Raw genomic sequence first — 16,851 nt, 5'->3', positions numbered from 1 at the left:
TGGTGTCTAAATCATTTATAACTCTAGCATAATGGTTAAAAGACAAAGGTATTAAAAATAACAACAGCTAAAGTAATTTGTTAATAGATACACAAAATAAAAAGATGTAAATTGTGACATTAAAAAAATAAAAAGTACAAAAGAGAGTACAAAAATCTAGAACTTTAAAAAAATCTAGAGCTTTTATATGTATCAAAGTTAGGTTGTTATCAGCTTAAAATTGATTGTTATAACTAAAAGATGTTTTATGTAAACCTCATAGTGACTGCAAAACAGAAACCTATAGTAGATACACAAGAGGTATAGAACTCAAAACACACTACTATGGAAAACTACCAAGTCACAAAGGAAAAGAGCAGGAGAGGAAGAAAAGAACAAAGAACTACAAAACAGCCAGAAAAAGCAATTAACAAAATGGAAAGATTAAATCTGTTTTTACCAATAACTACTTTAAATGTAAATTGATTAAATTCTCCAATGAAAAGACAAAGAGTGGCTGAATGGATAAAAAGATTCACTTCAGCTTTAAGGACACATATAGGTTCAAATCAAGAGATAGAAAAAACATATCCCAGGCAAACAGAAACCAAAAGGGAGCACTGGAAACTATAAGTCATTGCTATTGTGCGGTCACTAAGTCATGTCCAACTCCTTGGGACCCCATGCACTATAGCCCACCAGCGTCCTCTGTCCATGGGATTTCCCAGGCAAGAATATTACAGTGGGTTGCCATTTCCTTCTCCAGGGGATCTTCCAAACCCAGGGATTGAACCTGAGTTTCCTGCTTGGTAAGCAGATTCTTTACCACCAAGTCACCTGGAATGCTGTAAGTACACCAGATTAAATAGACTTTAAGTCCAAAACTGTAACAAGAGATGAGGAAGGTGTATATTATGATACAGGGATCAAGTAACTAAGAAGATACAACATTTATTAATATTTATGTACCCAACCTCAGAGCACCTAACTATATGAGGCAAATATTTAAAGAACTGAGAGAAGAAGCAGACAGCCATGCAATAATAGTAGATTCCCATCACCAGTCTCTAAGGCAGTGTGTATACCTGTGAAAATATCCCACAGTCATGGAACTGCACACTGACCGCTAGGGCCCACACAAATGCTTGTGGGCCCAGCTCTGGTGATGTCTCCTGTCACTGGCCCTACCACCAACTCACCTGCAGCTGTCCCTACCGACTGTACACCTGCACTCATCCAGCCAGGTCCCCAGTAAGCCTCCATCGCTGAGCATGTCTGATGTGAGATCCTGCAGCTACAACCTGTATACCAACAGTCAGGACCTCTGTTGTCCTTGGCCCTTGTTACTGACACTGGTTCCCACCACTACACGTGTATCCGCAACCAGCCTCTGCCACTATAGAGGCACCAGTTGGTGCACACACCACCACCAGCTCCACACAACTGCTGCTTGCCCTTGTACGTAGCCTCTGGACCTAGAAACACCACTAAGGATCCCAACAGCCCTTGTAGCTATTGCAGATACCCCGCTATGCTCGCCAAGAACCACACAGTTGTCAATCCTGTGGACTCCTGTGGCCTGACCCAAAGAGATATCACGCCCCCACCTCTGCCCTGGACCCAGAGCTGCCACATGCCCTTGCACTTGGCAGTCTGTGACACTAGATAGAGAATCACAACACACTTCCAGGCACTGAAGATCTTTCATTACCAGAGTCAGTCCATAAAGTCTGCAAGAAGTGACCATTTCCTCAGCTGTGCAAACACCTACCCAAGCCTACCAGAATCACAAAGGATTGGGGGATCATGACGCAACCAAAGGAACATATCAAACTTCCAGTAACTGACCCCAAACAAATGGAGATAATTTAATTGTCCAACAAAGGATTCAAAATAATTATTCTAAAGATTCTCAAGAGAACACAAATTAATAATATAAGAATATCAGGAAAATAATACAGGAACAAAACGATAGGTTCAGTATGGAGACAAAAAAAAAAATCCCATTTACAAAAGCATCAAAAATAGTAAAATATTTAAGGAATATAAGGAAGTGAAAGATCTATTCATTGGAAACTCTAAGACACTAAGGAAAGAATATGAATATACAAATAAATGGAAAGCTATCACATGTTCATAGATAAGAAAATTTATTGTTAAAATGCTCCCACTGCCCAAAGTCATCTATACAATAAATGCAATCTCTAGGTTTCCATAGCCAAGGGATAAGGGAGATGGAGAGTGGTTGGCAAAAGAGTACAAACTTTAGCTATAAGATGAATAAGTTCTGAGGATCTAATGTAAAACACGGTGACTATAGCTGATAATACTATACTGTATAACTGCAATTTGCAAAGAGATTAAAATGCAAGTGTTTTTACCAAAAAAAAAAAAAAAGGCAACAACTTTGTGAGGTGATTGATATGGTGATAAACTTGAGTATGGGGATTCTTTCACAAGGTATATGTAAATCATCATGATGTATACTTCTGAATAAATGAAGAATAGCAAGGAGAGATAAGAAGAACTTCTTAAATGAACAATGAAAAGAAATAGAGGAAAACAATAGAACAGGAAAGACTAGAGATCTCTTAAAAAAAATAGAGATATCTCAGAAAAAATTCATGCAAGGATTGGCACAATAAAGGATATAAATGGTAAAGATCTAACAAAGCAGAAGCGATTAAGAAGAGGTGGCAAAAATACACAGAAGAACTATACAAGAAAGGTCTTCATGACTCAGATAACCATAATGGTGTGGTCACACACCTACAGCTGGGCATCCTGGAGTGTGAAGTGGGCCTTAGGAAGCATTACTACAAACAAAGCTAGTGGAGGTGACAGAATTCCAGCTGAGCTATTTAATATCCTAAAAGATGATGCACTCAGCATGCCAGCAAATTTGGAAAACTCAGCAGGACTGGAAGAGGTCAGTTTTCATTTCAATCCCAAAGAAGGGCAATGCCAAAGAATGTTCAAAGTATGTACAATTGTGTTCATTTCACATGATAGCAAGGTTATGCTCAAAATCCTTCATGCTAGCTTCAGCAGTGTATGAACTGAGAACTTCCAGCTGGTTTCAAAGAGGCAGAGAAAACAGAAATCAAATTGCCAACATTTGTTGGATCATTAAGAAAGCAAGGGACTTCCAAAAAAAATCTGCTTCTGCTTCATTGACTATGCTTAAGCCTTTGACTCTGTGGATCACAACAAACTGGAAAGTACTTAAAGAGACGGGAGTGCCAGACCACCTTACTTGTAGAGACGGGAGTGCCAGACCACCTTACTTGTCTCCTGAAAAACCAGTTTGTGGGTCAAGAAGCAACATTTAGAACCAGACAAAGAATAACTAACTGGTTCCAAATTGGGAAAGGAGTACAAACAAGGCTGTATATTGTCACCCTGTTTATTTAACTTATATGCATAGTACATCATGTGCAATGCTGGGCTGGATAACTCATAAGTTGGAATCAAGATTGCCAGGAGATATGTCAACAACCTCAGATATGCAGATGATTCCACTCTAAAGGCAGAAAGCATAGAGGAACTAAAGAACCTCTTGATGAAGGTGAAAGAGGAAAGTGAAAAAGCTGGGCAACAATGGAAAAACAGACATAACAGAACAGACTTATGGACATGGGGAGAGGGGAGGAGAGGGTGAGATGTATGGAAAGAATAACATGGAAGCTTACATTAACATATGTAAAATAGATAGCCAACAGGAATTTGCTGTATGGCTCAGGAAATTCAAACAGGGGCTCTGTATCAACCCAGAGGGGTCGGGATGGGGAGGGAGGTGGGAGGGAGTTTCAAAAGAGAGGGGATGCATGTATACCTATGGCTGATTCATGTTGAGGTTTGACAGAAAACAGCAAAATTCTGTAAAGCGATTATCCTTCAATAAAAAATAAATTAATTTAAAAAAAACTAAAGATCACGGCACCTGGTCCATCACTTCATGGTAAATGGAAGAGAAAAAAGTGGAAGCAGTGACTGATTTTATTTTCTTGGGCTGCAAAATCACTGTGGGTAGTGACTGAAGATGCTCGCTCCTTGGAAGGAAAGCTTTGACAAACCTAGACAGCATATTAAAAAGCAGAGACAAGATTTTGCCTACAAAGTTCTGCATAATCAAAGCTATGGTTCTTCCAGTAATCATGTACAGATGTAAGAGTTGGACCATAAAAAAGGCTGAGCACTGAGGAAATGATGTTTTCAAACTGTGGTGCTGGAAAAGCCTCTTGAGAGTCCCTTGGACTACAAAAAAATCAGATCAGTCAATTCTTAAGGAAATCAACCCTGAATATTCATTGGAAGTTATGATGTGCAGCTGAAGCTCCAATACTTTGGCCACCTGATGGAAAGAGCAGACTCACTGGAATTGGAAAAGACCCTGATCTTGGGAAAAACAGAAGGCAAAAGGAGATGGGGGCAGCAGAGGATGGGATGGCTGGATGGCATTACTAACTCAATGGACATGAATGTGCACAAACTCTGGGAGATAGCAGAGGACAAAGGAGCTTGGCAAGCTGCACTCCACAGGGGTACAGAGTTGTACACAACACAGGGACTGAACAACAACAACAAAATAAATTAAGACATCTGCCCTTCATGTTAAATTCAATATGGTTAATATGATGCACCTGCGTGCTAAGTCACTTCAGTTGTGTCCAAACCTTTGCAACCCTGGAGAGCTTTCCAGGCTCCTCTGTCCATGGGATTCACTAGGAAAGCATACTAAAGTGGGTTACCATGCCCTCTTCCAGGAGATCTTCCTGACCCAGGGATCAAATCCACATTTCTTATGTTTCCTGCATTGGCAGGTGGTTTCTTTATCACTAGTGCCATTTGCAAAGCCCACTAATATGGCAGTACTCTCCAAATTCATCTACAGAGTCATATAACACCCAACTGTCTTTTTGAAGAAATGAACACACTCATCCTAAAATTCATACAGAATTGCAGGGAACCCTGGATAAACAAAACTTTCCTTACAAAAGAAGAACAAATTATGAGATCTCACATTTCTTGATTTCAATACTTTCTACAAAATGGCAATAATCAAAGCAGTATGATATTGGCATAAACATAGATAAATAAATCTAGTGAAATAGAATTAAGAATCCAGAAATAAACCCATGCATCTATGATCAGTTGATTTTCAACAATAAATAATAGTCTTTAGAACAAACAGTGCTTAAACAACCAAATAGGCATGAGACTGGAAGACAGGAGTACAGGCATTTTTTTTAAAGGACCGAGGGAACAGCCTTGCACAAGCAGGCTTCACAGACCCCTTAAAATAAAGTACCTAAAAGCTTAGGTCTCTGAGACAATATCCAAAGACCCACAAGAGTAAAAGATAAACTCTATCTCTGTTCCATATGCACATAGTTTCCAAAGAACAAAATTGAGACTATAAATTTGACACCTAGAAACTTTCAAGATGGCAGAAGAGTAAGATGTGGAGATCTGCATGCGGATAGCTCCTACAGAACACCTACTGAATGCTGGCAAAAGACCTCAGACTTCCAAAACATCAAGCTAATCTCCACATAATGGGATAGGGCAACAGGTATAATGGGGGGAAAATGAGAGGGAGAGGGAGACAAAGGAATCATGAAGGAACCTGTGCCTCAGGGAGGGAGCTCTGAAGGAAGAAAAGTTTCTGCACATTTGTAAACATCTCAAGGATGGGCAGGGCGGGTGGGCACTTCAGAACCTCAAAGGAGAGTGCAGCAACAGGTGTGTGGAAGGCAAATTGGAGAGACTTCTGCACACAGATCAATGCCTACCAGCACTCCATAGTCTGAAATGCTTGCCTGCATGCCCAGTGGGGTTTGGGGCCACTGAGTGCTGAGGTTCAGAGACTCCAGGGAGAGGAATGGGGTTGATTGCCTTGAAGACAGTCTGAGGGGGCCAGTATAACACAGCTGAGGAATCCAGGAAAAGCCCTGAGCCTGCCAGAGAGAGAGATCACTGTCGAGGGGACCCTCTAACTCTGTGCACTCTCAGACAGCAAGGTAACACTTTCACAAGTGTCAGAGGTGGGGCGAGATGTGGTTGCAGTCTCCAACCCCAGAGGTGAGCGTGATGGCCATCACGGCTTCCATCAAACTGTTAGCAGGTGCAGGTCACTGCCCATACCTTCTTGGAAGCCTGTGCAGCCCGGTAGTGCCAAGGAATCCACGACCTGGGGCCAATTCCCCTAGGAGAGTGCATGACCGATCTTAGGCTGTAGCAACTTATGGGGCTTCTGCTGCTGCAGGCACCCCTTGCACATCCCAGTTGTGTCTGCCATATCCCTCCCTCTCCCCTGAGCAGTGGCTCTCACCCATTCTGGTCTGGGAGGGGAACAGATGCCAGAGGATGGCCTACAAACAGAACGGGGGGCAAAACCAAAACTGAGCACCAGGGGCTGTGTGACCAAAGAAGAGGAAGGAAATTCACTCTGGCAGCCGTAGGAGTAGCGGATTAAATCCCTGCAATTGGCTTGAGACTGTGGACTTTGAGGTAACTTGTGGATTTTGGAAGCAAGTACAAGCTAGAAGAAGGCCAGATCTAAGTCTGAGCTGACAACATAGTGCCCATAGCAGATCCAGAGACCTTCCTAGAAATACTGGAGGGCTTCCTGAGTAGGCAGATCAACTGGAGCTCACTGTAGCAGAGAGGACACTGACAACTGAGGCCACAGGAAAACATTCTTCTTACTGCCACTCTCTCTATATATATTTTTGTCTTTATCTTTTTTGTTTTGTTCTATCATTTTTCCTTTTTTATTACTCCTTTAATTTTTATTTTTACTTACTTTTCCCCTTATTTATGCTTTTATATTTAAATAAATTTATTTTTTCCTATTTCTACAGTACTTTTTCATTACAATTTTTTTACCCACATTTTTCATTTTGTATTTTTTACTAGTCTAGTTTTTAGTGTTTGTTTTCATTTATGGGTCTGTTTATGGTTTGATTGCTGTCTTTTTTGTTGGGTTTTTTTTTTTTTTTTGGTTCCACTTTGTATTCTTTTCCCTCTTCTTTTCTTTTTCCAAGTGTGAGTGTGTGAGGTTATTGTGTGTTTCCTCTGTTAAGTTTTACCTTTACCATCTGTCCCTGGGTTTTATCAATCCATTCTTTTTTTTAGTTTATATGTCTGATTCTTTTTTTTTTTTCTTTCTCTTTCTTCCCTGTGCTGTATGGCCTGTCAAGTCTTAGTGCTACAGCCAGGGATCAAGCCCCAAACGCCAAGGTTGGAGACCCAAGTTCAGGATGTTGGACCAACAGAGAACTCCAACCACATGGAACAGTAATTGGTGAGAAGACTCTCAAAGGCCTTCATTTCAACAATAAGACTTGACCCCACTCAAAGGCCAGTAAACTCCAGTGCCAGATGCCTCATGCCAAGCAGCTAGCAAAGGAGGAACACAATACTACCTGTTAGCAGACAGGCTACCCAAAGCCATACTATGCTTGAGATACCCCAGGTGTCTATAGTGTTAAGGGTACCGCAGCACTGCCCTTCAGAGAGACGAGACCCAGCTCTACCCACCAGTCAGGCACCAGTCTTCCCCACCAGAAAACCTTCAAAAGATACTAATTCAACCTCAGTCCCTGGGAGAAAGCTCCACAAGTAAGAGGAACTATGATCTTGTGGAAAGGAGACCCCAAAGAGAGTAAATTAAACAAAATTTAAGAGGAAACAGTAGCAGATGAAGGATCATGGTTAAAACACACACACACACACACACACACACACACACAAGACTAAACAAATAAAGAGGAATTAGGCAGTTTACCTGAAAAAGAATTCAGAGTAAGGATAGTAAAGCTGATCCAAAATCTCAGAAATAAGATGGGGGCACAGAAAAATAGAATGGAGACACAGATTGAGAAGATACGAGAAACGTTTAAGTATCTAGAAGAAATAAAAAACAATTAGCAATGAACAGCATGATAATTGAAATAAAAAAACATAATAAATGGAACCAACAGCAAAATAACTGAAGCAGAAGAATGGATAAGTGAGGCTGGAAGGTAGAAAAGTGGAAATAACTGGAGCATAGCAGAATAAAGAAAAAAGAATGAAAAGAAATAAGATAACAGTCTCAGAGACCTTCAGGACAACAATAATCATATGAACGTTTGAAAAATAGGAGTCCAAGAAGAATAAAAAAAGAAAATGTATAAGAAAATATTTGAGGAGATTACAGTAAAAAATTCCCTAAAATGGGAAAGGAAGTACCCACCCAAGTCCAGGAAGCCCAGAGAGGCACATACAGGATACACTCAAAGAGAAACATTCCAAGACACACATTAATTAAGCTAACAAAAGTTAAACACAAAAATATTAAACACAGTGAGGGAACAGCAAGAAACAATATACAAGGGAATCCCCATAAGGTTAATAGCTGATCTTTCAGCAGAAACTATGCAGGCCAGAAGGGAATGGCAGGATATACCTAAAGTGAAGAAAGGAAAAACCTACAACCAAGATTATTCTATCCAGCAAGGGACTCATTCAGATTCAACAGGGAAGTCAAAAGCTCTACAGATAAGCAAAGGTAAAGAGAATTCAACACCACCAAGTCAGCTTTACAACTAATGCTAAAGGAACTTCTCTAGAGAGGAAACACAAGAGAAAGAACTACAAAAACAAAGGAAAATTAATAAAATAAATGATAATAGGATCATACATATCAATAATTACCTTAAGTGTAAATAGATTCAATGCTCCAACCGAAACACACAGGCTAGGTGAATGGATACAAGAACAAGACCCATATATATGCTGTCTATAAGAGACACATTTCAGACCTAGAGACACATACAACTGAAAGTGTGGGTATGGAAAAAGACACTTCATGTAAAAGAAAATCAGAAGAAAGCTGAAGTAGCACTACTCATATCAGATAAAACAGACCTTAAAGTAAGACTGTTACAAGAGAAGAGGAAGGACATACACAATGGTTAAGTGACAAATTCAGGAAGAAGATATAACAATTATAATTATATACGCACCAAACATAGTGGCACCTCAATATATAAGGCAACACAATAATGTGGGGGACTTAACACACCACTCATACCAGTAGAAAGATCATCCAGACAGAAAATTAGTAAGGAAACACAAGCCTTAAATGACATATTAGGCCAATGGATCTAATTGATATCTATAGGACATTCCATCTAAAAGCAGTATAATACACTTCTACCTCAAGTGCACACAGAATATTCTCCAGGATAGATCACATCTTGGGTCCCAAATCAAGCCTCAGTATATTTAAGAAAACTGAAATTGCATCAAGCATTTTTTTCTGACTACTATCCTGTAAGATTAGATATCAATTACAGGAAAAAAAATTGTTAAAACACAAATATACGGAAGCTAAACAATACACTTCTGAATAACCAAGAGGTCACTAAAGAAATAAAAAATGCAATTAAAAAACACCTAAAACAAACAAACACAACAACACAACTCAAAACCTATAAGATGCAGCCAAAGAATTGTTAAGAAGGAAGTCTATACTTAGGAATAAATTTACCTAAAGAAACAAAAGACTTATATATAGAAAACTATAAAACACTGATGAAAGAAATCAAAGAGGACACAAATAGATGGAGAAATATATACCATGTTCGTAGATTGGAAGAATCAGTATAATGAAAATAAGTATACTAACCAAAGCAATATATAGATTCAATGCAATCCCTATCAAGCTACCAATGGTATTTTTCACAGAACTAGAACAAATAATTTCACAATTTATATGGAAATACAAAAAACCTCGAATAACCAAAGCAATCTTGAGAAAGAAGAATGGAATTGGAAGGAGTCAACCTGCCTGACTTCAGACTATACCACAAAGCTACAGTCATCAAGACAATATGGTACTGGCACAAAGACAGAAATATAGATCAATGGAACAAAATAGAAAGCCCAGAGATAAATCCATGCATCTATGGACACCTTATCTTTGACAAAGGAGGCAAAAATATACAATGGAGAAAAGACAATCTCTTTAACAAGTGGTGCTGGAAAACCTGGTCAACCACCTGTAAAAGAATGAAACTAGAACACTTTCTAACATCATACACAAAAATAAACTCAAAATGGATTAAAGGTCTACGTATAAGACCAGAAACTGTAAAACTCTTAGAAGAAAACAAAGGCAGAACACTCTCTGACATAAATCACAGCAAGATCCTCTATGACCTACCTCCCAGATTAATGAATATATAATGGAGAAAGGACAGTCTCTTCAATAAGTGGTGCTGGGAAAACTGGACAGCTGCATGTAAAAGAAATTAGAATGCTTCCGAACACTATCTACAAAAATAAACTCAAATGGATTAAGGACTTAAAAACAGAACATATAAAACTCTTACAGCAAAACATAAGCAGAACACTCTGACATAAATCACAGCAACATTCTTTTTGACCTACCTCCTAAAGTAAGGGAAATAAAAATAAACAGATAAGACCTAGTTAAACTTAGAAGCTTTTGCACAGCAAAGTAAACTATAAACAAAGTGAAAAGATAACACACAGAATGGGAAAAAATAATTGCAAACAAAGCAACTGAAAAAGGATTAATTTCCAAAATATATAACCAGTTCATGCAGTTGAATATCAGAAAAACAAACAACCCAATCAAAAAATGAGCAGAAGACCTAAACAGACATTTTTCCAGAGAAGACATACAGATGGCTAATAAACACATGAAAAGGTGCTTAACATCACTCATTATTACAAAAATGCAAATCAAAACTACCATGAGTCAGATGGTCATCATCAAAAAAATCTACAAACAATAAATGCTGGAGAAAAGGGAACCCTCTCTTACACTGTTGATGGGAATATAAATTATATAGCCATTGTGGAGAACAGCATGGAGATTCCTTAAAAATGTAGGAATAAAATTACCATATGACCTAGCAATTCCATTACTGGGCATATACCCTGAAATAATCATAACTCAAAAGACACATATACCCCAATGTTCACTGCAGCATTATTTTACAATAGCCAGCACATGGAAGCAATCTAGATATCCATCAATAGATGAATGGATAAAGAAGTCCTGTACATACATACAATAGAATATCACTCAGCCATAAAAAGGAACAAACTAGAGTGAGTTATAGTGAGGTTGATGAACCCAGAGCCTGTTAATCAGAATGAAGTCAGAAAGAGAAAAACAAATATCATACATTAACATATATTAATATATATGGAGTCTAGAACAATGGTACTGATGTACCTATCTGCAGAGAAGGAATGGTGAAAAGACATAGAGAAGGGACTTGTGAACACCATGGAGGATGGTGAGGGTGGAATGAATTGAGAAAGTAGCATTGACATGTACACACCACCAAGTGTAAAATAGATAGTATGTGGGAAGCTGCTATATAATACAGGGAGCCCAGGCTTGCCTGGCATTCTGTGATAACCAAGAGGGGTGGGATGAGTGGGTAGTAGGGAGGCCCAAGAGGGAGGGTGTATATATATACATATATATATATATATACATATATATATATATATATAAATGTATTATGTATATATAGTTATGACTGATTCACGTTATTGTAAGGCAGAAATCAACACAACATTGTAAAGCAATTATCCTCCAATAAAATTTTTTTATTGACACCTAGCAGAATCACTGAACTCCAAGTTCCCTGACGGCTGCTGCTGCTAAGCTGCTTAAGTTGTGTCCAACTCCTTGTGACCCCAAGGACTGTAGCCTGCCTGGCTCCTCTGTCCACGGGATTCTCCAGGCAAGAATACTGCAGTGGGTTGCTGTGCAAGGGACCTTCCTGACCCAGGGATCAAACCCATGTCTCCTGTGGCTCCTTCATTGCAGGAGGATTCTTTATCACTGAGCCACCAGGGAAGCCCAAAGACCCTACAGGCATTCCCAAGACTTTTCTGCAGGACACAGATCCCTACCAGATGAGAACTGCTGACTGCAAGCATGTAGACCCCACACTGGTTGAAACCAGAAGGTTGATGATGCTTGAAATTTAACCTTGATGACAACCAATTCAAAAATCAAACACAAGCTGATCAGGTACCTTGCAGCACCCTCCCTCACACTGTCTTTTAAATCTCTTCCTCAAAACGTATCATGGAGTTATTAGGCAGCCTTTTCTGCCTTCTCCCTTGTGGACAAAATATCACACAAATAAAAAACTTTGCTTGCTTAAGAGCCTTGTAGTAGGAATATTCATTTCTACGGTATTGCTGCCCAAGAATGTGGAGAGGGCCTGATAACAGGCAAATGCAAATGAATAAAGTTGGACTCTAACCTCACAATATGTACAAAAATTATTTTAAAATGGACCAAACACCCAAAAGTAAGAGCTAAAACAACAAAATTTTAGAAGGAAACATAGGAAATCTTCATAATTTGGATTCAGCAATGCATCCTCAGATATGACACCAGAAGAAAACACATTAATTGAGCTTCACCAAGTCAAAAACTTTTGAGCATCAAAGAACAAGAATGTGAAAAGACAAGTCATAGAAAGGAATATTTTCAAATCATATATCTGATAAGGATTTAATATTATGAACATACAAAGAACTCTTACAATTCAACAACAAAATGACAGACTAGTAAAATAATGTGCAAAAGGAGCTATAGACATTTCTCCAAAAGAAATTTATACAAATGGCCAACAAGTACATGAAAGGATGCTCAATATAGTCTTTAGGGAAATTTAAATCAAAACCACCATGTGCAAACACCCGCTAAGAGCTATAACTTAAAATATTTTAATTTTCAAAGAGAAAACAAATATTGGCAAGAATATAGAAAACTGGAGCCCTCACACACTGCTACTGGGAATGCAAAGTAGTATAGCAGTTGTGGAAATGTTTGGCTATTCCTCAAAAAGTTAAACATATAATTATCATGTGACCTTGCAAGTTTATTCCTAAGTTTCTGGGAATAGAAATCAAACACCAATGCAAAAACTTGTTCACTAAAGTTCATGGTAGCATTATTCATAATACTCAAAAAGTTGAAACAACTTGAAAGTCTCTGAGAGTGGATAAACAGAATGTGGTATTATCCAAAATGTAGTTACAGGACACAAAACTCAGGAACCTTGAAAATTTGTCAAGTGGAAGAAGCCAAACACAAAAGACCACATATTATATGATTCTATATTTACATACATGTAAAGGAAGAAATTTTCACAAACTGAGTTACAAAGCAGTCATTCTCGCTTATACATGACTTATTTTTGAATTTTACACTAGCTAAAACAGCCTGTTTGTAGCCTATCAAATATAACCTTGTGCATCTGCTTTAATCACTAAAGAAAAAGGTACATTGATCTAAAGTAAGAAGACCCAGAGGGATCAGGTGGAGAGGGAGGTGGGAGGGGGGACCGGGATGGGGAATACATGTAAATCCATGGCTAATTCATTTCAATGTATGACAAAAACCACTGCAATGTTTTAAAGTAATTAGCCTCCAACTAATAAAAATAAATGGAAAAAATAAATAAATAAATAAAAATAAAGATTAAATGCCTCCCTTCTTGAGATGTCAGTGCTGATACTTCTTGGAGGATAAGACTCCTTTTCTCGGGTACCAAGGCTATACGGACATGTTGTATACATTTCTATCTATTTTTGTGTGTTTGTTTTTGTGAAACCTTAAAGGAATGTATTCCTACTTGTTTGGTGTTCTTTCTGTTAGGCAGGAAGTTAGCCAAGAGCAAGGAAAGGTGGCGTCCTTCAGCTAAACATCCAGTGGTTGCCTAATCCCACCAAGCAATTTACCATCCCCACCAAATACGCCCCCATCAATACTCCAAAATAGTCAAGGGGCCAGAAAAATCACCCACCAGCCAACTAGTGGGACACAGCCAACTTTCCTACTCCAGCACAAACACACACCTCACACCATTATGTACTAAAGTAATCTTTTGGTGCCCATTGGACTCATTAACTACTTACAAATATTTCATGAATATACACATCTAATTATAACAGACTGAATTATGAAAAGGACATGTACAGTAGAGCATCTGGTTATATAACCTGCAGCTGTCAATCAAGTCTGTACATCCATAATCCCCTGGATTATGCAAATGACCTTGCCTTAAAATCTCTGTTCCCCAGCCTTCCAGGGCCATTGCCTCCCTTTGCATGGCCCGCCTCTCTCAAGGTATTCTCTCTGTTCTTCGTGTGTGCTCAGTCGTTCAGTGGCGTCCCACCGCTTGCCAACCTGTTCTTTCTTTCCTTATTGTTAAGAAACTTGCTTGCAACAGGTAGGACCTTAGACTCTTCTTTGCATCCTTACCAAGAATGAGGGCCACAGGAGGAGAGGCCTCCAGACACTCCTCCACTAACATTTGCTCTGCTGAGGTATAAAACTATGCAGAAAACCACCATGGCTTCCCTGGAGCAGTTCCTCGGTTATCTGGAAGCCAGTCTCCCAGGCTGCAGTCCTCGGGTTGATTCAGTTGCAACTGTATCTTTTCCTATTCTCAACTGGCTTATTGATTATTTCCACTGACATAAGAAATGTCCAGAACTGGCAAATGCATACAGACAGAAAGTCAATTTGTGGTGCCAGAGGGTGGAAATGGGGAGCCTGAGGAATGACTGTTCCTGAGTACAGGGTTTATTTTAGGGAAGATTAAAATGTTCCACCATTAGTGGTGACAGTTTCACAACATAATGAATGTAATTAAAGTCACTGAATTCCAATAATTTAAAATAGTGAAACTGGTGACTTTTATCTTTATTTTCTTAAAAAGCAAAAATCCTATAGGATGAATAAAATGATATCCCCACATTATAGCTGAGATTTAGAGGTCAAGTCACTTGCCTGAAGTCAAATTATAATCAAAGCTGACTGAACCTCCCAAAACTTTCCTCCTAATCACTAAGTTACAACCAAAATAAAAAGTTAGAAGTTAACTCTAATTTCCTAGTTGGGTTTTTGTGCATTTGTGGCGTTTTTGAGGAGCGGTGGCGCGCAGCGGGAGAGCGCTCTGGAAGGTCGACGGAGCAAGCAGAATTCAGGGAGTAGGAGGGTTTAGGGAAGAGAGGAAAGGACGAGAAGGTCCGTATGCTCACCGCTGGGGCCTCGGCAACTGCCTCCGCCTCGACGCAGAGGGGCGCTAATCAACCGAGCACCGCGCCTCCTCCAACGCTTTCCCCAACCGCCCCGCCACCGGCCCGCGGACAGGTTTCCAGCCTCCGCCGCGCGCAGACCTCGCAAAGGCGCGGTCCGACCCCTGTATCGGGCAGGCAGGAAGACCCAGTAAGCGCTGCCTTGGCCCCTTCTCCGCCTACGGGCCCTGGAGCCCCAGTCCCCAGCTTGTCCATTCCTGGCAGCCTGCATGCTCCAGGGGCGCCCAATCCACCTTTCTCAGGCTTCCCAAATATTTCACCACTTGCTCCTCCTGGCCAACCCCACAGTCCCCTACTTCCTCGAATAGAGACTAGGAGTGAGACATTTGCCCTGGCTATGATATTTAAGGGGAAACCAACTCAATAATCAAGATAAATACTTTCATGTGACATTTAAATTTTTTTTCAAAATAAAAACCTAAAAGTACTGTAAGGTACTATAGGGGAGATAAAACAAAAGGAAGAGTCAGCAATCTTGACTATCTTTATTTAAAAATCTGTTATTTTTCTTATGGAATTTTTTTGGTGTTTTTTTTCAATATTGCATTAAATTTTTTTTTGTTGTTGTTCTTAATCTTCAGTACTGAGTATTTTGAGCTCAGAGTATGTCCCTAACTACTGTCAGCTTCAGTGTGGTAGTGGCAGAAAGGCTAGGAAAGTGCAAGTAGCCACCTTCTCCTCAGAGTCTGTGGGGGGCTAGCAAGAAACTTCCAGAACTGCAAACCCTCTAGATATGTCCCAGCACAAGGTCTCAGTGGAGAGCAGGGACAGGAGAGTTAATGAGCATTCTGGCTACTGGCCGCTACAAAACTAATAAGTTTATTAATATTCTTTCTAGTAAGTCATTCCTACTAACTTTTCATTATTTTAATGATATAAACTAAAAAGCATGAAGAATACTTACATAATAAACACCTGACAGCTAAGTGAAGATGAAAGTCACTCTATCATATGTGACTCTTTGTGACCCCATGGACTGCCTCCCCGGTTTCTCTGTCCATGGAATTCTCCAGGCCAGAATACTGGAGTGGGTAGCCTATACCCTCTGGAGGGGATCTTCCCGACCCAGGAATTGAACCGGGGTTTCCTGCATTGCAGGCAGATTCTTTACCAGCTAAGCTACTAGGGAAGCCTGCCTGCCAGCTAAACATTTTACTAAATGAGTTCCTTTATGCCTCACCACAACTCTGGAAGATTGGTGCTGATATTACTATCTGATTTTACAGTGCAAGTAACAGGATCAGAGTGATTAAGTCTTGTTTAAGGTTATCCAGCATGTACAGTGCCAGAACTAGAATTCAAATCCAAACTGGCTAACCCCACCCAGAACCCTTACTTAGGAATCACAAAATGCATTATACTCTACCAGCAAGTGATTTGGCGGGGATTTCAGCTAAAAAGTCTTAAAACTCCATTAAAAAAACTTAGAAACAAATTGAGATGTTAGAATATCCGTTCATACCATGTATCACACCTTTGAGGAAAGAAACAATATGATTTCCATGGAAACTCCTTGTAAACTAATCCTAGAAAGGTATTTTACTATTATACAAAAGTATGCTAACTCCATAGCTCAGCCAAGTGGTGTGACACCAGCAATCCGCTCTGCCTCTGCAGCATTTGGACCAGTGTTTGCTGTACACTGATTGATCTGCTGTCAGTCCACGCTGCAAAACCAGCTTCTAACCTGTATTCCAAATTATTGCTCTACAG

The 16,851-nt window shown here is 39.6% G+C and overlaps 1 protein-coding gene across 2 annotated transcripts in view; it reads right to left on the bottom strand.

The window, feature by feature from the left end:
* Window positions 1–15,174, bottom strand: part of LOC110151697 (phospholipid-transporting ATPase ABCA3-like) — a 285,960-nt gene extending 270,786 nt beyond the window's left edge. For both annotated transcript variants that reach the window (XM_070460996.1, XM_070460997.1), the window contains exon 1: window positions 15,082–15,174. The gene's annotated coding sequence lies outside the window, so the exon portion shown is untranslated. The remainder of the gene's footprint in view (window positions 1–15,081) is intronic.
* Window positions 15,175–16,851: the final 1,677 nt, after the last annotated feature.

The sequence above is a fragment of the Odocoileus virginianus genome, chromosome 33, assembly GCF_023699985.2.
Source record: "Odocoileus virginianus isolate 20LAN1187 ecotype Illinois chromosome 33, Ovbor_1.2, whole genome shotgun sequence".
NCBI lineage: Eukaryota > Metazoa > Chordata > Mammalia > Artiodactyla > Cervidae > Odocoileus > Odocoileus virginianus.
Note: the sequence above shows the minus strand (reverse complement) of the source record. Positions and strands in the feature narration are given on the sequence as shown.